We start from the raw sequence: 9,981 nt of genomic DNA, 5'->3' as shown, positions 1-9,981 counted from the left end.
TGTTTACCGAAGGCTTATCGACGGCCAAAAATTCTTCGGTAAATCTCTTGTCGCTAACATTTACCGAGGGCCAGAAGCCTTCGGTAATTACCGAGGGCCAATAGCCTTCGGTAATTATCGAGGGCCAAAAGCCTTCGGTAATTATCGAAGGGCAGAAGCCCTCGGTAATTTCCGAAGGCCAGAAGCCTTCGGTAATGACCTACTGCGGGCATTTACCGAAGGGCAAAAGCCTTCGGTAAATTGCAGAGAAGGTTTCAGAGAAATGGTATTTGTTGTGCATACCAGACCTGTATATCAAATTTCAATTACAAACAGACCTGCATATCAGTTTTCAAGCACATACAAACATGCATAATGTGCATCTCAAAGATGCAATCAATTATCAATATCCATTGAACATCAATTAATCCATAGAACATCCATTAATGTATAGATAATGTAATTATAGTTCAAATATAAAACAATGTAACAAAAGGATGTTCTAGAAACAAAAGTCTGGAAGTAGATCTAACTAACATTGAAATGATATCAAGTCAAAAATGTTCTAATATCCAAATGTTTGTGTAACAAGTAATAAGAAAATGAAACTAATAATGTACATAACTATTGCACCGTGCTGCTGTCATTGTGTGTCTTAGGCCATGTGCTATTTCCCTAGCTCAATTTCTGAAGCTAGATGTAGTTGCTTAGGACCTTTCTTGCATGTTTGTTGATCCATCCAGCTTTGAACTTGCTGTTTTCTTCATGCTGCCACAATTTTTAGTATATTTTTCTACATTTTTGGGAACTACCACTATCAATTGTTGCTGCAATCTGTTTCTGTGCTGATTGACTGTTTGTGCAAGTATATTTGGCCATTTGAAACCTGTTGTTACTGTTCATATGGTAATTTTCCAGCCTTTGTATCAAATTATAGTTTCAGTCATCAAATTTGGTTAAATTTGGAACTAAACCCTTCAAAACTGATATGGACTTTCTTGTGGCTGTTTAAGTGCTTCAACATATTCCATTTGATGATACAAACTTGTTTGAAGTGCCATTTCAACATTTGAATCACTGTTGTTCATTTTCACCACTGCAGTTTCCAATTTCTTTCTTACATTTCTCATTTTGGTGCAATTTTGGTGCTTTTATTCTGCATAAATAACAACTTGCACTGCTAATTGCTGCCTCCCCTTGTTTCTGTGCATTGTGAACATTAGCAACAGTTTATTTGACCCTTTAAAACTTCTGCATACTGTTCATTTGGTCATTTTCCAGTCAATGAGCCAAATCACCATTTAAACCATCAAATTTTCTTAAAATTGGAAGTGTACCATTCATTTTCGGATGCAGAATGTTTCTTTGCTGTTTCAGAATTTAAACATGTTCACAATGATGATATACACTTTTTTGATGTCTCACTTAAGCCTTTGCACCACTGCCAATCAATTTTGACACTTAAACCACCAATTTTCAGTCATATTTCTGGTGCAGAATGTTTTTTTTTGTGTTGTTTGGCATTAGCCATATTCTAATTTTCATTTTTGGATTGGCAAAAGTTGGGTTTAAGTTTCCAATTACATTTATATGCTTATCCAAGTGTATAGCAATCATAAAAACCAATTTAAACCTTGCAATCCAGATTTGAAAGGTCAAAAACCAGAAACACAAAATCTGTTGTTCTTTGGGGCATTTTGTCAAACAGTTTTGAATTTTATCAAACAGTTTCGAAGCACACAATTTCATCACTGTTTTGAGTCTTTTCTTGCTTGTTTAATCTGTTCTAGTGCCTCTACTAGGTTTCTTTTGTGTCCCTTCTGTTATTCCAAGCTTAAATTCACTTGAATTCAACTTGTTTGCCTTCAAATTTGTGCCAATCATCATAACTGCGAAAATTAAATCCTGGTGCAGCAGCTGATTTGTTTGTTGACTAGTTAGCTGTTTGCTTTGGTGTTGTGACGTTTTGGTGCATTGTTTCTACCTTAGATTACTTGCTCCAAGGGGGTAGCATCTTAGGAAGTGGATGAGGTGTTAAAAGGGCTTCAAGCTTGGACTCCAAGATCACTTTAACATTGCTGGTCTAGCAACCATTTCAGCAGCAAAAACACATCGCATTTGGTCTTCAACCAATCTGAACTAGCAGCCACACTTGGCTTTATTTCATTGTACCAACATTGCATTGTAAATTTGACTTGGTATCACGGAACCTTTGTAATTTCTTTCCATTTTGTGTTCATTTTCAACTTAAAGTGGCTTGGAATAAAAGCTTTTCAAGCAATTCAAGTGCACCATCAAACATTGTAATAGCTTAGTTTCCACTTCTTAGTGTGAAAGTGCACCATCAAACATTGTAATAACTTATAGGGTGGGCTTCTACTTCCAAATAGGCTCATTAACATTCACTTCTGTCATTGATCTGGTGCAATCTCGACATCTATATTGCAATAATGGGCAATTCCTCTACTCACTCTTTCCTTATTTCATATGTGGGAGTATTATGGAAGCCAATTTCAGGGGGAAACAGTGAATAACTTTGACAAAAAGTTATTTTGGAAAGGTTGAACGGTAAGGTTACTTAACAAGTAACCTCTCCTCCTATTTGCACATTGTGTACTGTTATTCAATTTTGTGAGTTATTTTAAGTTTAGGTTTAGGGGAAAATGCTGATTCCCATCAAGGCTTTAGTGTTTTAGATAGATCGATCAGCAGCAAACTAAAACAACATCAACATAAGTTTCTATGCTCAAATTGCACAATTTATTTCCCATCAAGGCTATCATCAAAATAGACAATTCATACATGCTCAAATTGCAAACTTTACAATCCAAAATCAATTATATAATGAATATACATTAGATAGAATACAACTTAACAAACATTTAGATCAAAGGGTATTTTGCTACTGAAGATAACCTACTAACTCAATATACATTTCCTATTGAAGCATAAACAAAGTTGAATGAAGTAGTAAATGTGTGTAGCATTTACACAAAAAGTTGAGGTATGGAATTGTGGTAAGTTAGTAAGCTGATTACACATATTATGGAGGGTATACGGCAGGGAGATGAAAAAAAAATGTAAGGGAACATTTTTCAGGTTTCCTCTTTTATTTCCACTATTGCACTACTGTTTTATCCCTTTCAGTACCCTAAGCAAAGAGTCAATTTAACAAAGTACAATCTTCTATTAACCAATACAGGAAAGAGAGTTTCCAGAGCAAGAAAGAGTGTGTGTTTTTAAGAGATGTAGACAGAGAAAATAGAGATGGGAAGAGGGAGGGTTTAACTGAAGAGGATAAAGAACCAAATGAACAGGCAAGTCACATTTGCCAAGAGAAGAAATGGCTTGCTCAACAAGGCCTATATGAGCTCTCAGCCCTTTGTGATGCTGAGGTTGCCCTCATCATTTTTTCCAACCGTGGCAAGCTCTACCCGCAACACCTCAAGGTATATGTACATTCATAAATAAACTCTTTATGCTTATGGTTGTCTCATGTTTGATTGTTTGAATGAGAACACAATAACTAACATACATTCCTATTTAGAACTAGAAACCAGAAACAAGATCAGCCAAATCAAATGAAAGAAGATAAATGGAACAGAATGTCATGTTTCTCCTTATACAATTACAAATTCATCAATTCAATAATCACAACAATACAAAATCACACACCACACCACATTTCCAACACACGTATATCATATCTCTGTAGGGTTTCAGGTGGGGAACGAAGGAATATTACCTCGCGAGTGAAGTGTCCCGAACAAGAGTCCTCAAACCGGAAGTGAAGTTCAGGCCAATACAGGTTTGCAGAGGCACGATTGAACTGGCGGTTCACGAGCTCACGTTGCGGTTGAAGCACAATGGAGGGAGGCGAACTCTAGCACCCCGCGCCTACGGCCCTTGGACCAAATAATTGTGACGATTCTTAGATTGGGGAAATCAGAGAAGGGAGGGCAAATGTGTTTGAATGCGAAATGAAAATGTGAGAGGGAATACCTGATTTTCGCCTAAATGATAATGTGAGCGGCGAACTCCAGCAGCTAACGCAGGCGAACACCGGTAGCCAACGACCAAGACCCTTTGAGAAGATGACTCCAAGGACGTTCTTGGAATGGTCGGCCGAATGACGAAGATGGCTTGCTTGAGTGAACGACGAGGCTGGAGCGCAATGATGGTGAGGGAACAGTGTGCACAAGCAGTACAGGGAGTTGGGAGAAGGACTTAGGGGAAGAACGAGTTGGGAGATTCTGAATATTGGGGGAAGAAGAGCTTTCGCGAAATGAGGGGGAGGGAAAAATTTTCTTATACACCAACCACTTACCGAAGGCCAAGTTCCTTCGGTAATGACCCATGTCGATTACCGAAGGCCAAAATCCTCCAATTATGTACTACTTTACAGACCCTCGGAAAATCCTTCGGTAAACAAAGTTTACCGAAGGCTTAACGGCCGTCGCTAATAGCCCGCCGGTAATCAATGAATTTCCTGTAGTGTAGGTTTAATACCTACTCTGCTTCCGCTATGCCAAAATCGTTTCCTTCTGTTTTCTTGCTTCTTTCTTGGCCTCTTCTTGCTTCTTGCTGTGATGGACTATATAGATCAATCCACCAATCATGTCAGTCTTTTCTATCTACATCTTGGGGAGAATCCAGGACTCACTCTCAAGTCCTAAATGAGACTAATTACTCTTCTTGGAGCAAGAGTATGAGAAGAACTCTCCTTTCCAAAAATAAGACCAAGTTCATTGATGGATCAATCAAGACACCTCAAAGAAGTGTTGAGTTTTTATTTGATGCATGAGAAAGATGCAACATGATGGTTCTTTCCTGGATCATAAAGACACCTTCTTCACAGATTGTAGAAAGTGTAATATATGTTGAAGATGCCAAAGAGTTATGGGATGAATTGAAGGAAAGATTCTCTAAAGGTGATTATTTTAAAATTTTTTATTTACTCCAAGACATGCATTCAATAAAACAAGGAGAAAGAAATGTTAGCCAGTTTTTCACAAATTTAAAGATTATTTTGGAAGAATTAGAATCCCTTAGATCCATACCTAGTTGTACGTGTGACATCCCTTGTAATTGTGAACTCTCAAATATTTCTCTTAATTATAGAGAAATAGAGCATGTTATATGTTTCTTAAAGGGGCTTAATGATATCTATAATATTGTGAGAACTCAAATCCTCTTGATGGATCCTCTCCCTAACATCAATCATGTCTTCTCCCTCATCATGCAGCAAGAAAGACAGGACATTGAGATTGTTAACCAGACTACTGAAACCAAAGTTCTAGCCAATACTGTTGACAAAAACAACAATTGGAAACCAGACCAGACATGGAAAAACCAAGGACGTGGTGCTGGGTCACGTGGCCAAGAAAGAGGAAGAGGGAGAAATCCCAACTATGGAAAACAGTGCTCCTATTGCCATAAGAAAAAGAATATTGTGGATGAGTGTTATTCCAAGCATGGTTACCCACCTTTGTACAAAAGCGCTAACAACAAGCAGGACAAAACAAACTGACTGGAATTCTGCCAACATCTACCAGAGCAGTTCTGGCCCAGAGGATGTTCAACCCACTCACCTGGTCAACACCAATGTTGCCTTCAATTCTTTCACCCCAGAGCATATGAAAAAACTTCTCATAATGATAGAAAAGGTTGATGATTCTGCTTATAAGGTCAACTAGATGTAGAGAAATAAGACAGAAGACGAACAAGATACTCTTTCTTGGATTATTGACGTTGGGGCCACTGATCATGTGACCCATGAGAAAAGTAATTTTGTCACTTTTTATAAAATTAAACCCATTTCTGTCAGACTCCCAAATAACTCTGTTATGAGTGCTGAACATGCAGGAACTGTTCAATTCTCTAAAGATTTTATTATCTTTAATGTTTTGTATATTCCTGATTTTTCCTTTAATCTAATTTTTGTCAAAAGTCTTATCAAAGACTTAAACTGCAGTTTAAATTTATCTTATGAGGCGTGTCAGATAAGGGAGAACTCTACATTGAAGATGATTAGGTGTGTTAGTGCTTACAAGGGTCTCTATTATTCACAAGCTTTTCCCAACCCTGATCGAGATTTCATTCCCAAGTCTGTTTTCTCTTATGAACCTGTTGATTGTGGCACTCTAGGTTAGGTCATCCATAACACAAAACTATAAAACAAATATGTGAGAATTTTCCTTATGTGCAAATGAACTCTGATATTGTTTGTGACACTTGTCACTATGCTAAACAACATAAATTGTCTTTTCCTAGAAGTGCTTCTTTGTCTACTAAATGTTTTGAAATGATTCACTGTAATATATGGGGTCCTATTTCCATTTCCTCTATTCATGGTCATAAGTATTTTCTTACTATAGTTGATGACTATAGCAGACATACCTGGGCCTTTTTAATGCACAATAAAGGCCAAACTAGAGATTTGTTACAGAACTTTATTGTCAAGATTAAAAATCAATTTAATAAAATTGTTAAAACTATTAGATAAGATAATGGCCCTGAATTTAATTGTGTTAACTTGTATGATTTGCATGGCGTCAATCATCAAAAGAGCTGTGTTGAAACTCCTAAACAAAATTTTGTTATAGAGCGCAAACATCAACACATCCTTAATGTGATCCGTAACCTTCTTTTTCGATTTAATGTACCTGATGCCTATTGGTCTTATGCTATCAGTCACGTTTTTACCTAATATATAGGTTACCTTCCCCTGTTCCTAATAACAAAACACCCCCATGATCTTATGTATGATTCCCCTCCCACTTATTTGAACTTAAAAACTTTTGGTTGCCTATACTTTGCTTCTACTCTTGAAAGAAAGAGAAGTAAGCTTGACCCAAGAGCTAGGAAGGGAATCTTCCTTGGTTACAAGAATGGTGTCAAAGGCTACATTGTGTTAGCAAGAATCAAAGATGAAGTTTTGATGATGAACAGATTTGCACAAGTCAAGATCCATAAAGACAAATTGAAGATCTCTGTATTTTATAAAGCTTTTATAATAATCAAAGTTGATGTAATAGTGCTCAAATATGTATTAGGGTTGATTCTTGTAATTTATATTTGATTTATTTAGTTAATCGATTATTCCTGAGAATAATCAATTAACACTAGCCGTTGGGGGTTTCAGATTTGAAAAACTAGCCGTTGGGGGTTTCAGATTTGAAAAACTAGCCGTTGTACTCATTATTAATCGATTAATATTTATGTTAATCGATTAAATGCGTTAGATGGCCCGTTTTCGAAGAATGGAAGGGTATTAGGCTGAGTCTATAAAATGGCTCACTCTTTATCTCAAAAATAACTCTTCCCTTGTGCAAAAGATCTCTGAACTCTTTGAGAACTCTGTGAGATTGTTGAAGCTAAGGAAACTCTTGTCTGCAAGTCCTGAAGTGGTACTGTGGTGACAGAGGAATAGCTTGTTCATCCTTGGTGTGTCTGAGGAAGTGTCTGGAAGAGGATCATCCTTCGTGAAGCATTCGAAGGAGGTGGTCATCCTTTGTGAAGATTCAAAGGAGGTGTAAGTTCATCTCTTGTGGTTTCAAGAGAGGTGGTAATTTCTAAACTGTTACAAATTGTTTTTCTGTGTGACTAATATTTGTAACTGTTTTTGTGATAGTGAAAAAGGTTTATCTTGTTTGAGATAAGCGACTGGACGTAGGATCCTAGTGATCTGAACCAGGATAAAATCACCTGTGCAATTTTTCTCTTTCCCTTACTCTGTCATTTATATTTAATCATTCGCCCAGTAAGAAAAATTAAGAGAAAAATAATAAAAGGCATAATAAGAGAATATAACCAATTCACCCCCCCTCTTGGTTTGTTACCACGCTAATAATTCCGCTGCAGCGATTCTAACACATTGTTCTTGACATGAACATTATAGAACTTTTCATAAGTAGAAATGTTATCTTTAATGAAGACATTTTTCCCTACAAAGACCAGCAAAACAACAGAGAAGCCAACAATGAAGAGGCAAATGAAACTACTTTTCTTAATGGTCTTCTAGGTAGCTACAATTCTATGATGATGAAAGACTTGTTGAAATGTACACCAATGATCAAAGGCATACACAACAAATTGCCATTGACAATAATAACAATAACAACACTACTAAAAGTGAAGAAAGTCATAGTTGCAAAGATCTAACAGAATTAAAAGGGCTCCTGGTATCTAAATGACTATGTGCATCAGGTTAATCAATCCTTATCTATGAAAAAAAAAATTTAATCCCCTTATCCCATTTCTTATATGTTTCTTGTGATTCTTTGTCAAAGAAACACTTGAAGTATACTCTGGCCATCACTGCAAATAATGAACCACACTCCTATGATGAGGCCAAAAACACATGTGAATGGGCAGATGTTATGCAGAGAGAAATCAAGGCCTTACAAGATAATAATACCTGGTATTTAACATAGCTGCCTACAGGAAAAACCTCCATTGATTGTAGACGGGTGTACAAGACTAAATACAAGGCTGATGGCACTATAGAAAGATATAAGGCTCACCTAGTAGCTAAAGGCTATACCCAACAAGAAGGGATAAACTATTTGGACACCTTCTCCCCAATTTCCAAGCTCACTATTGTTAGATTACTCATTGCTCTTGCATCTTCCAATAACTGGTTTCTACACTAGCTTGATGTGGACAATGCTTTCCTACATGGGGACCTAAATGAAGAAGGTTACATGCAGCCACCACCTAGTCTTAATGTCTACGAAAAGGGTCAGGTTTACAGGCTTACTAAGTCTCTATATGGACTGAAACAAGCTAGTAGGCAGTGGTTTGAAAAATTATCATCTTTTCTCGTTTTTGTCAATTATCGAGCTCTGCAACATATTCTTAGGTACATAAAATCCAAGCCTTGGGAGGGACTCTTTTTTGCAGTTGATTCTCCTATACAAATAAAGGCCTTCAGTGATTGAGATTGGGTAACCTGCCCTAATACTAGAAGGTCTACTACGGGTTTTTGCATCTTCCTTGGCTCATCCCTCATCTCATGGAAATCCAAGAAGCATAGCACCATTTCCAAATCTTCCACCGAAGCAGAATATCGTGCTCAAGCAGCTACTGTATGTGAGATACAATTGATTCATTATCTTCTTCAAGATCTTCAAGTTCAGGTTGTTGGCACTCTTGTACTCTACTGTGACAACAAGTCTGCAAGGCATATACCTCATAACCAGAGATTTCACGAGAGATTGAAGCACATAGAGCTGGATTGCCATGTTGTTCGTGAGAAGATCCAGACTAATCTCTTACATCTCCTTCCAGTTCGCTCGATGAACAATTAGCTGAAATCTTTACCAAGTTTCCCCATCATGTGAGGTTCCGATCTATCGTTCCCATGTTTGGATTAGTGAGTATACACCATCCAGCTTGAGGGGAGACTATTGGAACTGAAATAATCAGTTAGATTACTGTCTAAATACAATAATCGGTTAGATATATTAGTTAGGGTTTTTGTTTTTCGGTTTTTTCCCCTTTTCTCAAGAATCTATATATAGGGTTTTCCTTTCTCCTAGGTTGTAACAAGATACACAAAATAATATTCAAACACTGTAAAAAGAGGAGTTTCAGTTTTCTTACCCAATCTTCCAAGCTTTCTCTTTGTTCACCATTCTTCGCTCTTCGCTTCTACATGACGGGTTCTCTCTCGAAGGATGAGGAGCTTCTCGAGATTCTATCTTTTGGAGAATACAATTTCTAAACCATATGCATGTATAAATGGACCTCTAAATCCTATAACTTCTAGAATTGCTTGTGTTATGCAGATGCATTCTTTTTAATTACACTTTAATTCAAGTGACAATTACTATTAACACGTTATCCAAGTCAACGTTTCCTAAACAAATAGCTAACGTGAAGTCTTTTTATTTTCATTTGTAAAACTTTCTAAGAGATATTTTTATTAGTTTTTAGCCCTTGGTAATAACAAAAGTTTGAAGAGAGAAAAAAATGTCTTTTCATGTGATTTGCATCTGC

General features: G+C 36.9%; 1 long non-coding RNA gene across 1 annotated transcript; it reads right to left on the bottom strand.

The window, feature by feature from the left end:
* Positions 1-388: 388 nt before the first annotated feature.
* Positions 389-9,746, bottom strand: LOC148197673 (uncharacterized). The gene is made up of 2 exons (XR_015786878.1): positions 3,982-9,746; positions 389-3,884 (listed from the first exon to the last, which is right to left on the bottom strand). It is a non-coding gene; the product is annotated as an uncharacterized LOC148197673 (long non-coding RNA).
* Positions 9,747-9,981: the final 235 nt, after the last annotated feature.

The sequence above is a fragment of the Vigna umbellata genome, chromosome 5 (assembly GCF_029865625.1).
Source record: "Vigna umbellata cultivar VRB3 chromosome 5, Vumbellata_1.0, whole genome shotgun sequence".
NCBI classification, from domain to species: domain Eukaryota; kingdom Viridiplantae; phylum Streptophyta; class Magnoliopsida; order Fabales; family Fabaceae; genus Vigna; species Vigna umbellata.
This window is presented reverse-complemented; position numbering and strand designations above follow the sequence as displayed.